Source organism: Globicephala melas, chromosome 1 (assembly GCF_963455315.2).
Source record: "Globicephala melas chromosome 1, mGloMel1.2, whole genome shotgun sequence".
Classification (NCBI taxonomy): Eukaryota; Metazoa; Chordata; class Mammalia; order Artiodactyla; family Delphinidae; genus Globicephala; species Globicephala melas.
Genome location: NC_083314.1, coordinates 64,113,189 through 64,136,229, shown reverse-complemented (window position 1 = coordinate 64,136,229; position 23,041 = coordinate 64,113,189).

Genomic DNA, 23,041 nt, shown 5'->3' with positions numbered 1-23,041 from the left:
GCGTTGTCGTACCCTCACCTGGACCCTAAACCGTCCCCGTCCCCTAACCCTAACCCTAGCCCGAACCCTAACCCTAACCCTTCCCCGAAGCCTGACCCTCAGCCGTCCCCTAATCCTAACCCGTACGCTGACACTAACCCGCGCCCTCACACGTACGCTCCCCCTAGAGCGTTGTCGTACCCTCACCTGGACCCTACACCGTCCCCGTCCCCTAACCCTAACCCTAGCCCCAACCCTAACCCTAACCCTTCCCCGAAGCCTGACCCTCAGCCGTCCCCTAATCCTAACCCGTACGCTGACACTAACCCGCGCCCTCACACGTACGCTCCCCCTAGAGCGTTGTCGTACCCTCACCTGGACCCTAAACCGTCCCCGTCCCCTAACCCTAACCCTAGCCCGAACCCTAACCCTAACACTTCCCCGAAGCCTGACCCTCAGCCGTCCCCTAATCCTAACCCGTACGCTGACACTAACCCGCGCCCTCACACGTACGCTCCCCCTAGAGCGTTGTCGTACCCTCACCTGGACCCTAAACCGTTCCCGTCCCCTAACCCTAACCCTAGCCCGAACCCTAACCCTAACCCTTCCCCGAAGCCTGACCCTCACCCGTCCCCTAATCCTAACCCGTACGCTGACACTAACGCGCGCCCTCACACGTACGCTCCCCCTAGAGCGTTGTCGTACCCTCACCTGGACCCTAAACCGTCCCCGTCCCCTAACCCTAACCCTAGCCCGAACCCTAACCCTAACCCTTCCCCGAAGCCTGACCCTCAGCCGTCCCCTAATCCTAACCCGTACGCTGACACTAACCCGCGCCCTCACACGTACGCTCCCCCTAGAGCGTTGTCGTACCCTCACCTGGACCCTAAACCGTCCCCGTCCCCTAACCCTAACCCTAGCCCGAACCCTAACCCTAACCCTTCCCCGAAGCCTGACCCTCAGCCGTCCCCTAATCCTAACCCGTACGCTGACACTAACCCGCGCCCTCACACGTACGCTCCCCCTAGAGCGTTGTCGTACCCTCACCTGGACCCTAAACCGTGTCCGTCCCCTAACCATAACCCTAGCCCGAACCCTAAACCTACCCCTTCCCCGAAGCCTGACCCTCAGCCGTCCCCTAATCCTAACCCGTACGCTGACACTAACCCGCGCCCTCACATGTACGCTCCCCCTAGAGCGTTGTCGTACCCTCACCTGGACCCTAAACCGTCCCCGTCCCCTAACCCTAACCCTAGCCCGAACCCTAACCCTAACCCTTCCCCGAAGCCTGACCCTCACCCGTCCCCTAATCCTAACCCGTACGCTGACACTAACCCGCGCCCTCACACGTACGCTCCCCCTAGAGCGTTGTCGTACCCTCACCTGGACGCTAAACCGTCCCCGTCCCCTAACCCTAACCCTAGCCCGAACCCTAACCCTAACCCTTCCCCGAAGCCTGAACCTCAGCCGTCCCCTAATCCTAACCCGTACGCTGACACTAACCCGCGCCCTCACACGTACGCTCCCCCTAGAGCGTTGTCGTACCCTCACCTGGACCCTAAACCGTCCCCGTCCCCTAACCCTAACCCTAGCCCGAACCCTAACCCTAACCCTTCCCCGAAGCCTGACCCTCAGACGTCCCCTAATCCTAACCCGTACGCTGACACTAACCCGCGCCCTCACACGTACGCTCCCCCTAGAGCGTTGTCGTACCCTCACCTGGACCCTAAACCGTCCCCGTCCCCTAACCCTAACCCTAGCCCGAACCCTAACCCTAACCCTTCCCCGAAGCCTGACCCTCACCCGTCCCCTAATCCTAACCCGTACGCTGACACTAACCCACACCCTCACACGTACGCTCCCCCTAGAGCGTTGTCGTACCCTCACCTGGACCCTAAACCGTCCCCGTCCCCTAACCCTAACCCTAGCCCGAACCCTAACCCTAACCCTTCCCCGAAGCCTGACCCTCACCCGTCCCCTAATCCTAACCCGTACGCTGACACTAACCCGCGCCCTCACACGTACGCTCCCCCTAGAGCGTTGTCGTACCCTCACCTGGACCCTAAACCGTCCCTGTCCCCTAACCCTAACCCTAACCCTAGCCCGAACCCTAACCCTAACCCTTCCACGAAGCCTGACCCCACCCGTCCCCTAATCCTAACCCGTACGCTAACACTAAACCACGCCCTCACACGTACGCTCCCCCTAGAGCGTTGTCGTACCCTCACCTGGACCCTAAACCGTCCCTGTCCCCTAACCCTAACCCTAGCCCAAACCCTAACCCTAACTCTTCGCCTAAGCCTGACCCTCAGCCGTCCCCTAATCCTAACCCGTACGCTAACACTAAACCGCGCCCTCACATGTACTCTCCCCTTAAAGCATTGTCGTACCCTCACCTGGACCCTAAACCGTCCCCGTCCCATAACCCTAACCCTAGACCTAACGATAACCCTAACCCTTCTCCGAAGCCTGACCCTCACCCGTCCCCTAATCCTAACCCGTACGCTAACACTAACCCACGCTTTCGCACGCTCGCTCCCCCTAAAGCGTTGTCGTACCCTCACCTGGACCCTAAACCGTCCCCGTCCCCTAACCCTAACCCTAACCCGAACCCTAACCCTAACCCTTCCCCGAAGCCTGACCCTCACCCGTCCCCTAATCCTAACCCGTACGCTAACACTAACCAGCGCCCTCACATGCACGCTACTACTAAAGCGTTGTCGTACAATCACCTGGACACTAAACCGTCCCCGTCCCCTAACCCTAACCCTAGCCCGAACCCTAACACTAAGCCTTCCCCGAAGCCTGACCCACACCCGTCCCCTAATACTAACCCGTATGCTAACACTAACCCACGCCCTCACACGCACGCTCCCCCTAAAGCGTTGTCGTACCCTCAACTGGACCCTAAACCATCCCCGTCCTCTAACCCTAACCCTAGCCCGAACCCGAACACTAACACTTCGCCGAAGCCTGACCCTCACCCGTCCCGTAATTCTAACCCGTACGCTAACACTAGCCCGCGGCCTCACAATCACGCTCACCCTAAAATGTTGTCGTACCCTCATCTAGACCCTAAACCGTCCCCGTCCCCTAAACCTAACCCTAGCACGAACCCTAACCCTAACCCTTCCCCGAAGCCTGACCCTCACACGTCCACTAATCCTAACCCGGACGCTAACACTAACCCGCGCCCTCACACGCACGCTCCCCCTAAAGCGTTGTCGTACCCTCACCTGGACCCTAAACCGTCCCCGTCCCCTAACACTAACCCTAGCCTTAACGCTAAACCTAACCCTTCCCCGAAGCCTGACCCTCATCCGTCCCCTAATCTTAACCCGTACGCTAACACTAACCTGTGCCCTCACACGGACGCTCACCCTAAGCGTTGTCGTACCCTCACCTGGACCTAAAACCGTCCCCGTCCCCAACCCTAACCCTAGCCTGAACCCTAACCCTAACCCTTCCCTGAAGCCTGACCCTCACCCGTCCCCTAATCTTAACCCGTACGCTAACACGAACCCGCGCCCTCACACTCACGCTCACCCTAAAGAATTTTCGTACCCTCAGCTGGACCCAAAACTGCCCCCGACCCCTAACACTAACCCTAGCCCGAACCCTAACCCTAACCCTTCCCCGAAGCCTGACCCTCACCCGTCCCCTAATCCTAACTTGTACGCTAACACTAACCCGCGCCCTCACACTCAAGCTCACCCTAAAGCGTTGTCGTACCCTCAACTGTTCCTAAACCGTCCCCTTCCCCTAACCCTATCCATAGCCCGAACCCTAACCCTAACACTTCCCCGAAGCCTGACCCTCACCCGTCCCATAATCCTAACCCGTACGCTGACACTAACCCGCGCCCTCACACGTACGCTCCCCCTAGAGCGTTGTCGTACCCTCACCTGGACCCTAAACCGTCCCCGTCCCCTAACCCTAACCCTAGCCCGAACCCTAACCCTAACCCTTCCCCGAAGCCTGACCCTCAGCCGTCCCCTAATCCTAACCCGTACGCTGACACTAACCCGAACCCTCACACGTACGCTCCCCCTAGAGCGTTGTCGTACCCTCACCTGGACCCTAAACCGTACCCGTCCCCTAACCCTAACCCTAGCCCGAACCCTAACCCTAACCCTTCCCCGAAGCCTGACCCTCACCCGTCCCCTAATCCTAACCCGTACGCTGACACTAACCCGCGCCCTCACACATACGCTCCCCCTAGAGCGTTGTCGTACCCTCACCTGGACCCTAAACCGTCCCCGTCCCCTAACCCTAACCCTAGCCTGAACCCTAACCCTAACCCTTCCCCGAAGCCTGACCCTCAGCCGTCCCCTAATCCTAACCCGTACGCTGACACTAACCCACGCCCTCACACGTACGCTCCCCCTAGAGCGTTGTCGTACCCTCACCTGGACCCTAAACCGTCCCCGTCCCCTAACCCTAACCCTAGCCCGAACCCTAACCCTAACACTTCCCCGAAACCTGACCCTGAGCCGTCCCCTAATCCTAACCCGTACGCTGACACTAACCCGCGCCCTCACACGTACGCTCCCCCTAGAGCGTTGTCGTACCCTCACCTGGACCCTAAACCGTCCCCGTCCCCTAACCCTAACCCTAGCCCGAACCCTAACCCTAACCCTTCCCCGAAGCCTGACCCTCAGCCGTCCCCTAATCCTAACCCGTACGCTGACACTAACCCGCGCCCTCACACGTACGCTCCCCCTAGAGCGTTGTCGTACCCTCACCTGGACCCTAACCCGTCCCCGTCCCCTAACCCTAACCCTAGCCCGAACCCTAACCCTAACCCTTCCCCGAAGCCTGACACTCACCCGTCCCCTAATCCTAACCCGTACGCTGACACTAACCCACACCCTCACACGTACGCTCCCCCTAGAGCGTTGTCGTACCCTCACCTGGACCCTAAACCGTCCCCGTCCCCTAACCCTAACCCTAGCCCGAACCCTAACCCTAACCCTTCCCCGAAGCCTGACCCTCACCCGTCCCCTAATCCTAACCCGTACGCTGACACTAACCCGCGCCCTCACACGTACGCTCCCCCTAGAGCGTTGTCGTACCCTCACCTGGACTCTAAACCGTCCCTGTCCCCTAACCCTAACCCTAACCCTAGCCCGAACCCTAACCCTAACCCTTCCACGAAGCCTGACCCCACCCGTCCCCTAATCCTAACCCGTATGCTAACACTAAACCGCGCCCTCACACGTACGCTCCCCCTAGAGCGTTGTCGTACCCTCACCTGGACCCTAAACCGTCCCTGTCCCCTAACCCTAACCCTAGCCCGAACCCTAACCCTAACTCTTCGCCTAAGCCTGACCCTCAGCCATCCCCTAATCCTAACCCGTACGCTAACACTAAACCGCGCCCTCACATGTACTCTCCCCTTAAAGCATTGTCGTACCCTCACCTGGACCCTAAACCGTCCCCGTCCCATAACCCTAACCCTAGACCTAACGATAACCCTAACCCTTCTCCGAAGCCTGACCCTCACCCGTCCCCTAATCCTAACCCGTACGCTAACACTAACCCACGCTTTCGCACGCTCGCTCCCCCTAAAGCGTTGTCGTACCCTCACCTGGACCCTAAACCGTCCCCGTCCCCTAACCCTAACCCTAACCCGAACCCTAACCCTAACCCTTCCCCGAAGCCTGACCCTCACCCGTCCCCTAATCCTAACCCGTACGCTAACACTAACCCGCGCCCTCACATGCACGCTACTACTAAAGCGTTGTCGTACAATCACCTGGACACTAAACCGTCCCCGTCCCCTAACCCTAACCCTAGCCCGAACCCTAACACTAAGCCTTCCCCGAAGCCTGACCCTCACATGTCCACTAATCCTAACCCGGACGCTAACACTAACCCGCGCCCTCACACGCACGCTCCCCATAAAGCGTTGTCATACCCTCTCCTGGACCCTAAACCGTCCCCGTCCCCTAAATCTAACCCTAGCCCGAACCCTAACCCTAATCCTTCCCCGAAGCCTGACACTCACCCATCCCCTAATCCTAACCCGTACGCTAACACTAACCCGCGCTCTCAAACACATGCTCATCCTAAAGCGTTGTCGTAACCCCACCTGGACCCTAAACCGTCCCCGTCCCCTAACCTTAACCCTACCCCAAACCCTAACCCTAACCCTTCCCCGAAGCCTTACCCTAACCCGCCCCCTAATCCTAAACCGTACGCTAAGACTAACCCTTGCCCTCACACGTACGCTTACCCTAAACCATTGGCGTACTCTAACCTGTTCCCTAAACCGTCCCCGTCCCCTTACACTAACCCTAACCCGAAGCCTTACCCTAACCCGTCGCCCAGTCGTAACCCGTACGCTATCACTAACCCCTGCCCTCACACGTACGCTCACTCTAAACCGTTGTCGTACCCTAACCTGTCCCCTAAACCATCCCCGTCCCTTAACCCTAACCCTAACCCTTACCCGAAGCCTTACCCTAACCCGTCCCCTAATCCTAACCCGTAAGCTAACACTAACCCGTGCCCTCACACGTACCCTCACCCTAAACCGTTGTCGTACCCTCACCTGTCCCCTAAACCGTCCCCGTCCCCTAACCCTAACCAGAAGTCTTACCCTAACCCGTCCCCTAATCCCAAACCGTACGCTAACACTAACCTGTGCCCTCACACGTACGCTCACCACAAACCGTTGTCGTACCCTAACCTGTCCCCTAAACCGTCCCCGTCCCCTAACCCTCACCATAACCCTAACCCTAACCCTAACCCATACCCCAAGCCTTACACTATCCCGTCCCCTAATCCTAAGCCATACGCTAACACTAACCCATGCCCTCAGATGTACGCTCACCCTAAACCGTTGTCGTACCCTAACCTGTCCCCTAAACCGTCCCCGTCCCCTAACCCTAACCCTAACCATTACCCAAAGACTTATTTTAACCCGTCACCTAATCCTAACCCGTAAACTAACACTAACCTGTGCCCTCACACGTATGCTCAACCTAAACCATTTTCATACCCTAACCTTTCCCCTAAACAGTCCCCATCCACTAACCCTAACCCTAAACCTAACCCTAACACTTACTCGAAGCCTTACATTAAACCATCCCCTAAACCTAACACGTGCGCTAACACTAACCAGTGCCCTCACAAGTACACTCACCCTAAAACTTTGTCGTACCCTAACCTGTCCCCTAAACCGTCCCCGTCCCCTAACCCTAACCCTAAACCTAACCCTTACCCGAAGCCTTACCCTAAATCGTCCCCTAATCCTAACCCGTACGCTAACACTAACCCATGCCCTTACACGTACGCTCACCCTAAACCGTTGTCGTACCCTACCCTGTCCCCTAAACCATCCCCGATCCCTAACCCTAACCCTAACCCTAAACCTTACCAAAGCCTTACCCTAACCCGTCCCCTAATCCTAACCCGTACGCTAACACTACCCCGTGCCCTCACACGTACGCTCACCCTAAACAATTGTCGTACCCTAACCTGTCCCCTAAACCATCCCCATCCCCTAACCCTAACCCTAACCCTAACACTTACCAGAAGCCTTACCCTAACCCGTCCTCTAATCCCAACCCGTACGCTAACACTAACCTGTGCCCTCACATGTACGCTCACCCTAAACCGTTGTCGTACCCTAAACTGTCCCCTAAACCATCCCCAATTCCTAACCCTAACCCTAACCCGAAGCCTTACCCTAACCCGTCCCCTAATCTTAACCCGTACGCTAACCGTGCCCTCACACGTACGCTCACCCTAAACCGTTGGTGTACCCTAACCTGTCCCCTAAACCGTCCCCATCCCCTAACACTAACCCTAATCCTATCCCTAACTCGTCCCCTAATCCTAACCCATATGCTAACACCAACTCGTGCCCTCACACGTATACTCACCCTAAACAGTTTTCATACCCTAACCTGTCCCCTAAACCATCCCCATCCCCTAACCCTAGCCCTAACCCTAACCCTAACCCTTACCCGAAGCCTTACCTGAAACCGTCCACGAATCCTAACCCGTATGCTAACACTAACCCGTGCCCTTACACGTACGCTCACCCTAAACCGTTGACATACCCTAACTTGTCCCCTAAACCATCCCCGTCCCCTAACCCCAACACTAACCCTAACCCGTCCCCTAATGCTAATCCGTACGCTAACACTAACCCGTGCTCTCACACGTACGCTCACCCTAAACCGTCGTCGTACCCTACCCTCTCCCCTAAACCATCCCCGTCCCCGTCCCCTAACCCTAACCCTAAACCTTACCCGAAGCCTTAACCTAACCCGTTCCCTAATCCTAACCCGTATGCTAACACTAACCCATGCCCTCACACGTACGCTCACCCTAAACCATTGTCGTACCCTAACCTCTCCCCTAAACCGTCCCCATCCCCTAACCCTAACCCTAACCTTACCAGAAGTCTTACCCTAACCCGTCTCCTAATCCCAAACCGTACGCTAACACTAACCTGTGCCCTCACATGTACGCTCACCACAGACAGTTGTCGTACACTAACCTGTCTCCTAAACCGTCCCCTAACCAAACCTAACCTGAAGCTTTAACCTAACCCGTCCCCTAATCCTAACCCGTACGTTAACACTAACCCGTGCCTTCACACGTACGCACACACTAAACCATTGTCATACCCTAACCTGTCCCCTAAATCGTCCCCATCACCTAACCCTAACCATAATTCTAACCCTAACCCTAACCATTACCCTAAGCCTTAGACTAACCTGTCCCCTAATCCTAACCCGTTCGCTAACACTAACCCATGCCGTCACACGTACTCTAACCCTAAACCGTTGTCGTACCCTAACCTGTCCCCTAAACCGTCTCCATCCCCTAACCCTAACCCTAACCCTTACCCGAAGCCTTACCCTATCCCATCCCCTAGTCCTAACCCGTTCGCTAACACTAAACCGTGCCCTCACACGTACACTCACGCTAAACTGTTGGCGTACCCTAACCTGTCCCCTAAACCTTCCCCGTTCCCTAACCCTAACCCTAACCCTTTCCCGAAGCCTTACCCTAAACCATCCCCTAATCCTAACCCGTATGCTAACACTAATCCGTGCCCTCACACGTACGCTCACCCTAAACCGTTGTCGTACCCTAACCTGTCCCCTAAACCATCCCCATCCCCTAACCCTAACCCTAACCCTAACCCTTACCCGAAGCCTTACCCTAACCCATCCCCTAATCCTAACCCGTTCGCTAACACTAACCCGTGCCGTCACACGTAAGCTCACCCTAAACCGTTGTCGTACCCTAACCTGTCCCCTAAACCGTCCCCATCCCCTAACCCTAACCCGTCCCCTTATCTTAACCCTACGCTAACACTAACCCGTGCCCTCACACGTATGCTTACCCTAAACCATTGTCGTACCTTAACCTGTACCCAAAACCATCCCTGTCCACCTAACCCTAACAGTAACCCTAACCCTTACCTAACCCTAACCCCTAGCGAAGCCTTACCCTAACCTGTCCCCTAATCCTAACCCGTACGATAACACTAAACCGTGCCTTCACACTTACGCACACCCTAAACCATTGTCGTACACTTACCTGTCCCCTAAACTGTCCCCTTCCCCTAACCCTAACCCTTACCCGAAGCCTTACCCTAACCCATCCCCTAATCCTAACCCGTATGCTAACACTAACCCATACCCTAACACGTACGCCTCACCCTAAACCTTTGTCGTACCCTAACCTGTACCGTAAACCGTCCCCGTCCCCTAACCGTAACCCTAACCCTTACCCAAAGCCTTACCCTAACCCGTCCCCTAATCCTAACCCGTACACTAACACTAACCCATACCCTAACACTTATGCTCACCCTAAACTGTTGTTGTACCCTAACCTGTGCCCTAAACCATCTCCATTCCCTAACCCTAACCGTACCCCTTACTGGAAGCCGTACCCTAAACTTTCCCCTAATCCTTACCCGTACGCTGACACTATCCTGTACCCTAACATGTACGCTCACCCTTTACCATTGTCGTACCCTAAACTGTACCCTAATCCGACCCTGTCCCCTAACCCTAACACTTACCCGAGGCCTTACCCTAACTCGTCCCCTAATCCTAAGCCATACCCTAACACTAACCTGTACTCTAATACCTATGCTCACCCTAAACCGTTGTTGTACCCTAACATGTACCCTAAACCGTCTCCGTCCCATAAGCCTAACCCTAACACTTACCCGAAGCCTTATCCCATCCTGTCCCCTCATCCTAACCCGTACGCTAACACTAACTCATATCCTAACACGTACACTCACCCTAAACCGTTGTAGTACCCTAATCTGTACCCTAAACCGTCCCCGTCCCTTAACCCTAACCCTAACCCTTACCTGAAGCCTTACCCTAACCCGTCACCTAATCCTAACCCGTACACTAACACTAACCCATACCTTAACACGTACGGTCACCCTAAACTGCTGTCACACCCTAACCTGTACCCTAAACTGTCCCCCTCTCCTAACCCTAACCCTTACCTGAAGCCTTACCCTAACCCGTCCCCTAATCCTAACCCGTACGCTAAACTAACCCGTACCCTAACACGTACACTCACCCTAAACCACTGTCGTACCCTAAACTGTACCCTAAATTCCCCGTCCCCTAACCCTAACCCTAACCTTTACCCGAAGCCTTACCTTAACCTGTCCCCTAATCCTAACCCGTATGCTAACACTAACCCATGCCCTAACATGTACACTCACCCTAAACCATCGTCGTTCCCTAACCTGTACCCTAAACCTTCCCAGTCCCCTAATCCTAAGCTTAAACTTTACCTGAAGCCTTACCCTAACCCGTCCCCTAATTCTAACCCGTATTCTAACACTAACCCATACCCTAATATGTACGCTCACCCTAAACTCTTGTCGTACCCTAACCTGTACCCTAAACTTTCCCCGTCCCCTAACCCTATCCCTAACCCTTACCCGAAGTCTTACCCTATCCGGTCCCCTAATCCTAACCCATACGCTAACTCTAACTCATACCCTAACACGAATGCTGACTCTCAACCATTGTCATACCCTAACCTGTTCCCTAAATGGTCACCGTCCCCTATCCCTAACGCTAACCCTAACCCTTACCCGAAGCCTTACCCTAACCCGTCCCCTAATCCTAACCCGTACGCTAACACTAACACTTACCCTTACATGTACGCTATCCCTAAACTGTTGTCGTACCCTAACCTCTACCCTAAACCGTCCCCATTCCCTAAACATAACCCTAACCTGAAGCATTACCCTAACACTTACCCTAATCCTAAATGGTACACTAACACTGACCTGTACCCTAACACTTTCGCTCACCCTAAACCATTGTCGCATCCTAAACCATACCCGTTCCCTAACCCTAACCTTAACCCTAACCCTAAACCTACTTATAACACTATAACTCAGGAAAATTAAAATAACAAGAAACAACCACCCCAAAGTTTAGGGCTGCTCTGTTTACAAGAGTCTCGACTATGGTACAAATTAAATATCCTTGAAAGAGAGAAATGGATAAAGAAGTTTTCATACTTACGTACAATGGAACATCACTCAGCAATGAAATCAATGTCGTCCGGCCCGTACAAGCATAATGAATGGATTTAGGTACAATGATTCAAAGGAAATAAGTCACACAGAAAAAGAAACTTATCATAAGATATCACTTATAGAGGGAATGTAAACTTGGCTACACATGAACTGAATTACAAAACAGAACAGAGTCTCACATTTAGAAAACAAACTTATGCTTCCTTAAGGGGAATGATGAGTTGGGGTGCTACGTAAAACCAGAGATTGAAATTAGCACAGATACTATTCCATAAGCCAAATATGTAATAGACGAGATATACTCCTTGCTCAACGAATTAGACTCAACACCGCCTATTCACTGCAGAGGAATATATCTGACAATAAGAATATTAAAACATATGTATTTATATGTCTCCGTAAGAGAATCAAGTGTGTGTAGAGCACTATACACAGCCATGAAAATCAACTAAACCCCATTATTAAAATAAATTTCAAAAACAAAGACAGTGAAGGAGAGAAAGTTCTTAAATAATTCGTTCAGGGCTTGTGATGAAACTTGGATTTACCACATCTACACCCACAGCTGGGTGAGACATAAGGCAGGACATTTGGGGCTGAGAGGATTGGTGAGGTTCGGTGAGCAAATGGAGACCCTTTGAAGTAATACTGTATGCTACCCATTCCATGGGTCCCAACTCTCCTCGTTTAAGGGATTCTTCCTACAGCTAAAACATGCATGGGAAACCCAGAGGATTGTACACCATGTGATCGGGCAACGTTTCTAAACCGCATCTCATTTTTTGTCCCTTGGTACACGGGTTTGCCATTCCAGATGCTTTACTAAAAATCTCCCCAAGTGGAGAGTCTGTGCCTTAAAACTCCTGTTTAGCACAGTTAGCAGTTCCTGCAGAGGTTGAACGGGAATAGGGAGAACCAATGAGAGACTAGCTGTAGGTGTTTGGACGGTCACATTTCACTCTAATTTCCCACCAGGAAGAGGAATTAACCAAAGGCTCAGCGTGCCGTGATGAAACCAGATTAGGGCCTGAAGCAATCCTGTGGTTTTGCGGCCAGCTCACAAGAAAGCGAGTTGAAGAAAGGACCTTAGGGGCACTGTAATTCATAAACCTGCAGAGTTATAAATGACAGCTATCGTCCAAAAATATACTGAAGTAAGGCTGCAAAGAGGACTTGAAAGCACGGCACAATTGCAGGAAATATATTTCAGGAGGTAGATGGAAACTGCATTAAAACATATGAAAAGCGGCAGAACTTCGACAATGATGCACTTGGCCAAAAAATGCACATGGTTTTTTCCTGAATATATCCAGGAAAAAACGCATATGGCCTTTTTTGCCAACCAAGGAAGCGTGCAATGGAAATCCGCACTACAATGAAGTCTCACTTCCCACCGGTCAAATGGGCCATCTGAAAAAAAATGTAAAAACCAGAAAGGCAGGACAGGCCATGGAGAACAGGGAGCCTTGTTATGCTGATGGGCGGGATGTAAATGGCCAACAGCCACTCTGGAGAAGTGTATGGTGTTTCCTGAAACCTCTAAAAAACAAAGTTACAGAGACTCGGGCACTTCCACCTATGGCCCTATAGCTTAGGAAAATTAAAATCAACAAGACTCAGCCACCCCAAAGTTTAGGGCTGCTGTGTTTACAAGAACCTCGACAACAGAACAACTTAAGTATCCCAGAAAGAGAAAAATGGATAAAGAAGTTATGGTACTTACATAGAATAGAATATCACTCTGCAATGAAATCAATGTCATCAGGCCCGTAGCAGCATAATGAGTGGATTTAGGTAAGATGATTCTGAGTGAAATAAGTCACACAGAAAAAGAAACTAGTTATAAGATATCACTTATAGAGGGAATGTAAACTTGGCTACACATGAACTGAATTACAAAACAGAACAGAGTCTCACATTTAGAAAACAAACTTTTGCTTGCTTAAGGGGAAAGGTGAGTTGGGGTGCTGCATAAAACCAGAGATTGAAATTAGCACAGATACCGTTCCATAAGCCAGTAATAGACAAGATATACTCCTTGTCCAACGAAGTGGACTCAACACCCCCTATTCACTGCAGAGGAATATATCTGACTAGTAAGAATCTTAAAACCTATGTGTTTATATGTCTCCATAAGAGGATCAAGTGTGCATCGAGCGGCATAAACACAGCAGTGAAAATCAGCTAAACCCCATTATAAAAATAAATTTCAAAATCAAAACACAAAGACAGTGAAAGAGAGATAAATTCTTAAATAATTCGTTCAGGGCTTGTGACAAAACCTGGATTTACCACATCTACACCCACAGCTGGGAGAGACATAAGGCTGGACACTTGGGGCTGTGAGGATTGGTGAGGTTCGGTGAGCAAATGCAAACCCTTTGAAGTAGTACTGCGTGCTACCCATTCCATGGGTCCCAACTCTCCAGGTTTAAGGGATTCTTCCTACAGCTAAAACATGCGTGGGAAACCCAGAGGATGGTCCACAGTGTGATCGGGCAAGGTTTCTAAAACGCATCTCATTATTCATCCGCTGGTACTCGGGTTCGCCATTCCAGACGCTTTACTAACAATCTCCCCACTTGGAGAGTCAGTGCTTGTAACCTCCTGTTTGGCACACTCTGCAATTTCTGCGGAGGATGAACGGGAATAGGGAGAACCAATGAGAGACTAGCTGTAGGTGTTTGGACGGGCACATTTCACTCTAATTTCCCACCAGGATGTAGAATTAACCAAAGACTCAGCGTGCCGTGCCGGAACCAGAATAGGGCCTGAAGCAATCCTGTTGATTTGTGGCCAGCTCACAGAAAGTGAGTTGAAAAAAAGGAACTCAGGGGCACTGCAATTCACAAACCTGCAGAGTTATAAAGGACAACTATCGTCCAAAAATATATTGAGGTATGGCTGTGAAGAGGACTTGAAACAAGGCACAATTGCAGGAAACAGATTTCAGGAGGTAGATTGGAATTGCATTTAAAGCATATGAAAAGCGGCAGATCTTCGGCAACGATGCACTTGGCCAAAAAGTGCGTATGCGTTTTTTCCTGAATATATTCAGGATAAAACACATACGCCCTTTTTGGCCAACCAAGCAAGCGGGAAATTCAAATCTGCACTACAAAGAAGTCTCATCCTAACACGTACCCTAACCCTATCCCGCTACCGTACCCTAACCTGTACCTGAGACCGTACCCGTTCCCTAACCCTAACCCTTACTGTAAGCTGTACACAAACACTAACCTGTACGCTAACATGTACCCTAACAGTAACACATAGCCATACACTAAACTTTATCCTTACCCTACCCCATATCCTAACCCTTTCCCTAAACCGTACCATAACCCGTACCCTAATCCTAACCCATCCCCTAACATTAACCCATAACTTAACCCGTACCCTAATCCTAACCCATACACTAACACGTACCCTAACCCTAACCCGTTGTCATACCCTAACCTGTAACCTAATCTGTACCCATTCCCTAACCCTAACCCTAACCCTTACACTATCCCGTACCATAATCCTAACCTGTACACTAACACTAAACCATACCCTAACACTTACCCTACTCCTAACCCGTGGTCATACCCTAAACTGTACCCCAAACCATACCCGTTCCCTAACCCTAACCCTAAACCTTACCCTAAACCATACCTTAATCCTAACCCGTACACTAACACTAAACTGTACCCTAACACGTACCCTAACCCTAACCCTTTGTTGTTCCCTATACTGTACCCTAAACTGTACCCCTTCCTTAACACTAAACCTAACCCTAACCCTTACCCTAACCCATACCTAACACTAACCCATACACTAAACCTAACCATAACCCTGAATGTAAACCATACCCTAATCCTAACCCATACCCTAACACTAACCCATACCTTAACCCGTACCCTAACACTAAACCATAGCCATACCCTAAACTGTACCCTAACATTAACCCATACCATAACCATAACCCTAAACCATACTCTAAGCTGTACAATAATCCTAACCCGTATCCTAACCCTAAACCTTACCCTAAACCCTAATCCTTACCCCTAGCTTAATTTTGTTTTTTTGTATTTAAAAAAATATTTTCTTGGGTTAAAACAAACTAGCAGAACAACAAAATAGGGGGCTTCGCTGGTGGTGCGGTGGTTAGAATCTGCCTGCTAATGCAGGGGACACAGGTTCGAGCCCTGGTCTGGGAGGATCCCACATGCCATGGAGCAACTAGGCCCATAAGCCACGACAAGTGAGCCCTCGCATCTGGAGCCTGTGCTCTGCAACAAGAGAGGCCGCAATAGTGAGAGGCCTGCGCACCGAGATCAAGAGTGGCCCCCCACTTGCCACAACTAGAGAAAGCCCTCACACGGAAACTCAGACCCAACACAACAAAAATAAATAAATAAATAATAAACTCCTACCCCCCCCCAGAAAAAGAACAACAAAATAAAACAGAAAGTAACCTGAGTGTCCCTCAAAAAGCTAAGTCTGAAATAGTTGGTACTTCTGTTCTATGGACTGTTATGTAGCCTATAAAAAGTGTGAGAGCTAAATCTGTTTTTCTACAGTGAGAAGCATGATATTCCAGATGTATAGAACACCTGGATAAAATGAGAACTCTACACATTATGCTGGTCGTTTCAGTAAATGGGAAAGGATGGCAAGTGGTAAAATATTATCTTTTCCTTTAATTTTTTAAATTTCACTTGTTACAAAGAACTTCAATTATAATTGTACTTTAAAAAAGTAACAATGGAAATTTAAAAGAAAAAATATATATTGTGTGTTCAGTTACGTTTCATAGAATTATGAAATGCTCCACCCTCTGGCCATTACCTGCAAAAGCAGCTTTAAAACCTATGCTAATTTTCACTTCATATGAACAAGTCCTGCAGGGCTGTAAAGGAAACCTGCCTTCATCATGTTTTGCAGGAGGTAAAGGCCAAAGTATTTCAAAATGTGGCACATATTTCAAGAAAACCATTTGAAGAACTAAGCTGTAATAACCGTTTGAAAAATAAAAGGACATGCCTGAAAGCTCAATTTCAAAGGATTATGAGACACATGCAAATCCAACCACACAGAGGTATCATCTCACACCATTCAGAATAACCATCAGGAAAGAAACTACAAATGATCAATGCTGAAGAGGTTGTGGAGAAATGCATACCCTTAATTTGAAGTGGGACGTAACCTGGTAAGAGTCACTAATGGGAACAGGGTGGAGGTGCCTTTAAAAGGTAAACATTGAGCTACTATATGATCCAGCAGGCCCACTCCTGGGCCTATAACATAAGAAGACATAATTGGAAAGACACAGGCAGGCAAATCTGCACTGCAGCAGTATTACAATAGCCAAGACATGGAAGCAACCAAAAGTCCATCAACAGATGAGTGGACAAAGAGGAACTGTTACATATAGAGATGGAATATTAGCTCGGGAAAAAAATGAAACAATGCCATTTGCAGCACCATAGATGAGTCTAGAGGTAACCATGCAACTTGTAGTAAGTGAGAAAGCGAAAGACACCTAACGTATATCACTTATAGGTGTTACCTGAAAATTGATAACAATGAAGATATTTCCACAGAGAAAGGCAATCACAGATTCATTGAACAAACTTATGGTTCCCCAAATCGAAAGGTGTGAGGATTGGATACATTACGATATTGGGGTTAACATAGATATAGAAACACATGTGAAATATATAATCACCAAAGACCTATGGAATACCAAGAGAAGACTACTCAACATTGTGTCATAACCTACCTGGGAAAAGGTTCCAAAGAATAGATATATGTATGTGTGTGAAAGAACCACATCTTGCACACCTAGAACAAAAAAAAAACCATTGTAATCAAATTTGCTGCGATAAAAAATAAAAATTAAATTAAAAATATGAACAAGAAATAATGAGACATAAACTGAAAGGAATTTTTCCTGGCACATCCCATTCTAATTTTCAACCTAGAACAGGACTTCCATTAAGGCTCTATTGCCCTGGTAACCAGATTTGGTAAAGGAGAAATGCTGCCGCCTTGTGGCTGTTTCACACAACAGCAGCTTTAAACCAAGAGGTAATCTTCACTTAATATTCAAAATATGTGCAGCACTGTAAAGGACACCGGGCCTCAAAAAATGTCCTGGGGTCGTAATCGACCAGAAAATTCAAAAGACGTCAACATTTCAAGAAGACAATGTCAAGAGGCATATTTTACGCACATTTTGTCTTTTCTTTTTTTTCTCTTTAAAATAAAAGGAAATTGAAAAATGCGCAACATCAGCAATGAATAAAGCCATGCAAATCCAATTACAGAAATGTTCACCTCACAGCCGTCAGAATGTTCTTCAGCAAAAAGTCTACAAAGAATAAATGCTGAAGGGGTTTCAGAGAACTGTGTACCCTCCAGCTGCTGGGGGGGATGTAAACTGGTAACAGCCAGTAGCGAGAACATAATGGAGGTGCGTTTAAGGGTAAAAATTGAGCTACCATGTGATCTGGTAGGTCCTTTGATGTGCCTATCACCTGAGCAGAGCAGAACGGAAAAGACACAGGCTGGCAATCCTGTACTGCAGGAATATTTAACATAGCCAAGACTTGGAAGAAACCAAAATGTCCATCAACAGAAAAATGCACAAAGAGGAAGTGGTCCATGTAAACAATGGAATATTAGCCATGGAAAACAATGAAACAGTGCCGTTTGCACCACCATATAAGGACCTAGAGATAATCACTCAAATTAAAGAAAGAAAGTGAAAGACAGATATCCTATGACATCACTTCTAGGTGTTACCTAAAAGTTGATACTCATGAACTTATTTCCAAGAGAAGGAAAAGCATGGATTAAGAAAAAAAAATTATGTTTAACCAAATGGAAAAGTGTAAGGAATGTGTGAATTAGGATATGAGGGTTAACAGACATGTACTAATACATATGAAATATATAATCACAAAATACCTATGGAATACCAAGAGAGGTCTAGGCAACACTCTGTAATAACCTACACGGTAAAGAATGCAAAGATAAATGACAGATACATTGATATAATGAACCAGATTCTGTACACCTAGGAGAAACAAAATATTTTTATCAAGTTTGCTCTGATAATTAATAAAAATTAAATTTATAAAACAAACAAGAAGTAAGGAGATATAAGCTCTTGGGGATGTGCTCTGGCACATTCCACTCTAATTTGCAGCCTACTAACACGATTTCCAGGAAGGCTCTGCTGCCCAAAAACCCAGAGTTGGAAATGTAGAAATTCTGCTGCCTTGTGGCCGTTTTCCGTAAGAGCAGCGTTAAGCCCACAGCTAATGTTCTCTTAACATTCACAAGGACTCAGGGCTGCAAAGGACACCTGCCCTAAACAACTGTGCTGAGGTAGGGAATGGACAATAAAATTCAAAACTGACAAATTTTTCAAGACGATAGTATGAAGAGGTAAGTTTGACTCACTCTCTTGTTTAAAAAAAGGAAAATGGGTGAAAGCTCAACCTCAGGAATTATTAGACTCATGCAAATCTAATGTACAAAAAGGTTTCAACTCACACCAGTCGACTGACCATCAGCAAAAGGTCTACAAACAATAAATTCTGAAGGGGTTTTAGAGAACTTTGTACCCTCTAGCTGCTGGTGAGATGTAACGTGGTAAGAGCCAATAATGAGAACAGAAAGGAGCTACGATTAAAAGTTGAGATACCATTCGATGCAGCAGTCACACCACTGGGCCTCTCACCTGAGAAGACCAGAATCGAGAAGACGCGGGCTGCAAAAGCTACACTGCAGCCTTATTCACAATAGCCAAGACAGTGAAGCCACCAAAATGTCCATCAACAGATGTATGGATGAAGAAGAAGTGGTCCACGTTCACAATAGAATATTAGCCATGGAAAACAATGAAACACTGCTATTTGAGGTGCCATAGATGAGCTTGGAGATAATCACAGAATATGAGGTAAGTCAGAAAGCAAAAGACCTATATCCTATGATATCACTTATAGGCGTTATCTAATAACTAACACAAATGAACATATTTCCACAGAGAAAGACACTCACAGACTTAGAAATTAAGTATGCTTATCTAAAAGGAAAGGTGGGCAGAATGGATAAATTAAGATTAACGTTACCATACGTATACAAATACATATAATAAACATATAGCAAAAAGACGGACCATATAGCAAGGGAGGTCTACGGAACACTGTAATATTTTACATGGGAAGAGGATCTGAACATGAATAGACATATATATTGTACAAATGAACCAGATTGTGTACATCTGGACAAACAATATCTAATCATTACCCCGATTAAATAAATTTTAAAAACCAAGATGTAATGAGACATAAACTTATGGGCGTTCCTCCTGGCACATTCCATTCTAACTTAAAACCTAGGACCACAACTTCCAGAAAGGCTCTGCTGCCCTAGTACTCAGATTTGGGAAAGGACAAATGCTGCCTCCTTGTGGCCGTTTCCCACAACAGCAGCTTTAAACCCAGTGCTAATGGTCACTAAATATTAACCAAACTTGCAGTTCTGTAATGACATCTGCCCTCCAAAAAAATCCTGGGGTCGAATATCCACCAAAAATTCAAAAGAGGGCAACCTTCCAAGAAGAGAGCTTCAAGAGATATATTGTGCTCACACTTGATTTTTAACAGAAAGGAAAAAGGCGTGGAAAATGATGAATTTTAGGAATTTTTAAAGTCATGCCAACCCAAATTACAAAAACCTATCAGGTCACAGCAGTCAGATTGGCCATTAGCAAAAATGCTGCAAACTATAAATGCTGAAGGGATTGTGGAGAAGTTCGTACCCTCGGTTCTAAGGGAGACATGGTAAGAGCCACTAATGAAAACACAATGGAGGTGCTTTGAAAAGGTAAACATTGAGCTACTAGTCAATCAGTCACACCCACTGCTGGGCCTATCACCTGAGAAAATGAGAATCAAAAAGTCACAGGCCGGCAATCTTGCACTCCAGCAATATTTAATATAGCCAACACTTGGAAGCAACGAAAATGTCCCTCAACAGAGCTATGCACCAAGAAGTGGTCCATATACACAATGGAATATTACTCCGATAAAAATATAAATTAAATTTAAAAAACAAACAAAAATAAGGAGACATCAGCCTTTGGGGGTTTATCCGGGCACATTCCACTCTAATTTATAACCGAGGAAGACCACTGGCCGGAAGCTCTGTTTCCCTAGTACCAGCATGGGGAACAAAGAAAGGCTGCCGCAATCTGGCTGTTACCTGCAAAAGCAGCTTTAAAGCCTGTGCTAATGGTCACTTCATGTGAACAAGTACTGCAGGGCTGTAAATGAAACCTGCCCTCAAAATGTTTTGAGGGAGGTAATGGCCAATAAATTTCAAAATGTAACACATACTTTAGAAAACACTTTGAAGAGCTAAGCTGTAATCACAGTTTGAAAAATAAAAAGGACATGCCTTAAAGCTCAATTTCAAAGGATTATGAGTCATATGCAAATTCAACCACAAAGAGGTATCAGCTCACACCAGTCAGAATATCCATCAGCAAGAAAACTACAAACAATAAATGCTGAAGCCACAAAAAGAAACGAAATTGAGCTATTTGTAATGAGGTGGATAGACCTAGAGTCTGTCATACACAGTGAAGTAAGTCAGAAAGAGAGAGACAAATACCGTATGCTAACACATATACCTGGAATTTAAGGAAAAAAATGTCATGAAGAACCTAGGGGTAAAACAGGAATAAAGACAGAGACCTACTAGAGAATGGAGTTGAGGATATGGGGAGGGGGAAGGGTAAGCTGTGACAAAGGGAGAGAGAGGCATGGACATATATACACTACCAAACGTAAGGTAGATAGCTAGTGGGAAGCAGCAGCATGACACAGGGAGATCAGCTCGGTGCTTTGTGACCGCCTGGAGGGGAGGGAGTGTGGGAGGGAGGGAGACGCAAGAGGGAAGTGATATGGGAACATATGTATATGTATAACTGACTCATTTTGTTGTAAAGCACAAGCTAGCACACCATTGTAAAGCAATTATACTTCAATAAAGATGTTAAAAATAAATAAATAAATAAATGCTGAAGGTGTTGTGGAGAAATGCATACCCTCAACTTTAAGTGAGATGTAACCTGGAAAGAGCCACTAATGAGCACAGAATCATGGTGCATTTAAACGGTAAACCCTGAGATACTATATGATACAGGAGGCCCACTCTTGGGCCTATAACATAAGAAGACAGAATTGGAAAGACACAGGCAGGCAAATGTGCAGTGCAGCAGTATTACAATAGCCAAGACATGGAGGCAACCAGAAAGTCCATCAAGAGGTGAGTGGACAAAGAAGAACTGGTACATGTACAGATGGAATATTATCTAGGGAAAAAAATGAAACAATGCCATTTGCAGCACCGTAGATGATTCTAGAGGTAATCAGGCAAATTGTACTAAGTCAGACAGCAAAAGACACATATCCTATAATATCACTTATAGGTGTTAGCTAAAAATTGATACCAATGAAGATATTTCCACAGAGAAAGGCAATCACAGATTCATTAAACAAAGTTAAGGTTCACCAAATGGAAAGGTGTGAGGACTGGATACATTAGGATATTGGGGTTAACATAGATATAGGAACACATGTGAAATATATAATCACCAAAGACCTACGGAATACCAAGAGAAGACTACTCAACATTGTGTCACAAGCTACATGAGAAAACGATCTGAAGAAGTATAGATACATGTATATGTGTAAAAGAACCACATCTTACACACCTAGAACAAACAAAACATTTTAATCAAATTTGCTCTGATAAAAAATAAAAATTAAAAAAAGAACAAGAAAAAAAAAGAGAGAAAAAAGGAAAAAAAAAGAACAAGAAGTAATGAGACATACACTTAAGGGACTTTTTGCTGGCACATTGCATTCTAGTTTACAACCAGAACACGACTTCCATTAAAGCTCTGTCATCACTAATAAAGCAGCTTTATAAGCAATGTTGAAGGTAGCTTAAAAGAATTCTCACTAATTATTGACAGTAACAAGAAAACAAACAAAAGTAAAAATATCACGGCAAAAAGTATACATAGAGTAAGGGTAGTAGATCAAACACTTATTAAACTTCTGTAAAGAATAAAAGACAACAGTAGTACTTTTTTTAAAAGAGAGGGCCCAAATAAATCAGAACTGAAAGAGATGATGTTACAAGAGCCACCACAGAAATACAAAGTATCCTAAGATACACACAGGGTAACTCAGGGCTCAGACTGGACAGAGCCCACTCTCCATTCCCCTGTACATGACTTACAGGAGCCTCAGGAACTGAGGAGGGGGTCCTTGAGGAGAGGCACAAGATAGAAGATGTTAGGCATTAACATGACTGCATTCATTTTAAACATGCCTGAACTACATTCACATGAGATGATTTTGTCCTGTTTGTACATCAGCACCTCTAGTCGGAACTGCAGATCTTTGGTTTCACCACCTCTATGACAGCATTAGCTTCACC